The sequence below is a fragment of the Arachis hypogaea genome, chromosome 13 (assembly GCF_003086295.3).
Source record: "Arachis hypogaea cultivar Tifrunner chromosome 13, arahy.Tifrunner.gnm2.J5K5, whole genome shotgun sequence".
Taxonomy (NCBI): domain Eukaryota; kingdom Viridiplantae; phylum Streptophyta; class Magnoliopsida; order Fabales; family Fabaceae; genus Arachis; species Arachis hypogaea.
The window spans coordinates 86,468,948-86,472,549 of record NC_092048.1 but is presented as its reverse complement, the minus strand read 5'-3'; the positions used below and the strand labels follow the sequence as shown (position 1 = coordinate 86,472,549).

The window sequence follows — 3,602 nt, the reverse complement described above, 5'->3', positions numbered from 1 at the left end:
AATGTGACAATCATCATCATTCCCTATGAACACGTGCCTGACAACCACTTTCGTTCTACATTAGAATTGAATGAGTATCTCTTAGATCTCTTAATCGGAATCTTCGTGGTGTAAGCTAGAATGATGGCAGCATTTAAGAGAATTCGGAAGGTCTAAACCTTGTCTGTGGTATTCCGAGTAGGATTCAATGATTGAATGACTGTGACGAGCTCCAAACTCGCGATTGCTGGGCGTTAGTGACAGACGCAAAAGGATAGTAAATCCTATTCCAGCATGATCGAGAACCGACAGATGAATAGCCGTGCCGTGACAGGGTGCGTTGACCATTTTCACTGAGAGGATAAGATGAAGCCATTGACAAGGGTGATGCCTCCAGACGATTAGCCGTGCCGTGACAGGGCATTGGATCATTTTCCCGAGAGATGACCAAAAGTAGCCATTGACAGTGGTGATGTCAGCCATGGAAAGGAGTAAGACTGACTGGATGAAGATAGCAGGAAAGCAGAGGTTCAGAGGAACGAAAGCATCTCTATTCGCTTATCTGAAATTCTCACCAATAAATTACATAAGTATTTCTATTCCTATTCTATTATTTATTTTCAAAAACCCATTACTATTTTATATCCGCCTGACTACGATTTACAAGGTGACCATAGCTTGCTTCATACCGACAATCTCCGTGGGATTCGACCCTTACTCACGTAAGGTATTACTTGAACGACCTAGTGCACTTGCTGGTTAGTTATGTGAAGTTGTGAAGATATGTTTAGACCATGGTTCTGTGCATCCGTTTTTGGTGCCATTGCCGGGGAATCAATTTCGAACAACAATTCACAACCTAAGTAGCAATTTCGCATACCAAGTTTTTGGCGCCGTTGCCGGGGATTGTTTGAGTTTGGACAACTAACGGTTCATCCTGTTGCTCAGATTAGGTAATTTTCTTTTTGTTTTCTTTTCAAAAAAATTTTCAAAAATATTTCAAAATTTTCTCACCTGTTTTCGAAAAAAAATTTAGATTCAAAATTTTTAAGAATGAATTCTAGTGTTTCATGAAGCATGTGAAGCCTGGCTGGCTATAAAGCCATGTCTAAATTCTTTTGGACTGAGGCTTCCAACCATCAGCTGTTATACGACTGTAGGGTATGTCAGGCATGTCATGTCTGAATTACATGCTGAAGCTTGGCTGGCCATTGGCCATGTCTAGTGTCTTGGACCGGAGCTTTCATTGAAAGCTTGGCTGGCTAGTGAGCCATGTCTAATTCCTGGACTGAAGCTTTAGACTAACATGGCAAGATTCCTGGAATTCATATTAAAAATTTTGGAATCCTTATTTTCTCTTTTCTAAATAATTTTCGAAAAATATAAAATAAAAATCCAAAAAAATTAGAAAATCATAAAAAATAAAAAAAATATTTTGTGTTTCTTGTTTGAGTCTTGAGTCATGTTATAAGTTTGGTGTCAATTGCATGTGCATCTTGCATTTTTCGAAAATTCTCATGCATTCATAGTGTTCTTCATGATCTTCAAGTTGTTCTTGGTAAGTCTTCTTGTTTGATCTTTGCATTTGCATGTTTTGTGTCTTTTCTTATTTTTCATATGCATTCTTGAATTCTTAGTGTCTAAGCATTAAAGAATTCGAAGTTTGGTGTCTTGCATATTTTCCTTGCATTAAAAATTTTTCAAAAATATGTTCTTGGTGTTCATCTTGACATTCATAGTGTTCTTGGTGTTCATCTTGACATTCATAGCATTCATGCATGCGTTCATTGTTTTGATCTAAAAATTTCATGCATTGCATCTTTTTAGTGTTTTTCTCTCTCATCATAAAAATTCAAAAATAAAAAAAAAATATCTTTCCCTCTTTCTCTCTCATAAATTCGAAAATTAGATTTGACTTTTTTCAAAAATTTTTAAAATCTAGTTGTTTTTATGAGTCAAATCAAATTTTCAATTTAAAAATCTCATCTTTTTCAAAATCTTTTTCAAAAATCAAATCTTTTTCAAATTTCTTAGTTATTTTCGAAAATTCCAAAAATATTTTTCAAAAATCTTTTTCTTAATTTTACATCAAATTTTTGAAAATAACATCACCAATTAATGTTTTGATTAAAAAATTTCAAGTTTGTTACTTACTTGTTAAGAAAGATTCAAACTTTAAGTTCTAGAATCATATCTTGTGATTTCTTGTGAATCAAGTCATTAATTGTGATTTTAAAAATTAAATATTTTTTAAAACTAATTTTTATCATATCTTTTCAAAAATATATTCTCATCTTATCTTTTTCAAAAATTTGATTTCAAAATATCTTTTCTAACCTCCTAACTTCTTATCTTTTCAAAATATCTTTTCAAAATTTGTTTCAACTAACTAACTTTTTGTTTGTTTCTCATCTTTTTCAAAACTACCTAACTAACTCTCTCTCTCTAATTTTCGAAAATATCTCCCCCTTTTTCAAAATTTCTTTAAACTAATCATTTTATTATTTTTTATTTGAATTTTCGAAAACTACTAACCTTTTTCAAAAACTATTTTCAAAAATCACTAACTCTTTTTCAAAAAAAAAAAAATATATTTTCGAAAATCCTTCACCCTCTCTCTCTCTTTCTGATTTCAGATTTTTCTCTTCTTCTTTTCTTCTACTAACAATAAGGAACTTCTTTACTGTGACATAGAGGATTCCTCTTCTTTTCTTTTTCTCTCCTCTTTCTTATGAGCAGGGACAGAGAAAAAGGCATTCTTGTTGAAGCTAATCCAGAACCTGAAAGGACTCTGAAGAGGAAATTAAGAGAAGCTAAATTACAACAATCCAGAGACAACTTGATTGAAAATTTCGAACAAGTAAAGGAGATGGCAGCCGAACCCAACAACAATGCAAGGAGAATGCTTGGTGACTTTACTGCACCAAATTCCAATTTACATGGAAGAAGCATCTCCATTCCTGCCATTGGAGCAAACAACTTTGAGCTGAAACCTCAATTAGTTTCTCTAATGCAGCAAAACTGCAAGTTTCATAGACTTCCATCTGAAGATCCTTTTCAGTTCTTAACTGAATTCTTGCAGATCTGTGATACTGTTAAGACTAATGGAGTAGATCCTGAAGTCTACAGGCTCATGCTTTTCCCTTTTACTGTAAGAGACAGAGCTAGAGTGTGGTTGGACTCTCAACCCAGAGATAGCCTGAACTCTTGGGATAAGCTGGTCACGGCTTTCTTAGCCAAGTTCTTTCCTCCTCAAAAGCTGAGCAAGCTTAGAGTGGATGTTCAAACTTTCAAACAGAAAGAAGGTGAATCCCTCTATGAAGCTTGGGAAAGATACAAACAGTTGACCAAAAAGTGTCCTTCTGACATGCTTTCAGAATGGACCATCCTGGATATATTCTATGATGGTTTATCTGAGCTATCAAAGATGTCACTGGACACTTCTGCAGGTGGATCCATTCACCTAAAGAAAACGCCTGCAGAAGCTCAAGAACTCATTGACATGGTTGCTAGTAACCAGTTCATGTACACTTCTGAGAGGAATCCTGTGAATAATGGGACACCTATGAAGAAGGGAGTTCTTGAAGTTGATACTCTGAATGCCATATTGGCTCAGAATAAAA

The 3,602-nt window shown here is 34.6% G+C and overlaps 1 non-coding gene across 1 annotated transcript; it reads right to left on the bottom strand.

The window, feature by feature from the left end:
* Positions 1-3,244: 3,244 nt before the first annotated feature.
* Positions 3,245-3,352, bottom strand: LOC112738513 (small nucleolar RNA R71). The gene has a single exon (XR_003169470.1). It is a non-coding gene; the product is annotated as a small nucleolar RNA R71 (small nucleolar RNA).
* Between the last annotated feature and the right edge of the window lie 250 nt (positions 3,353-3,602).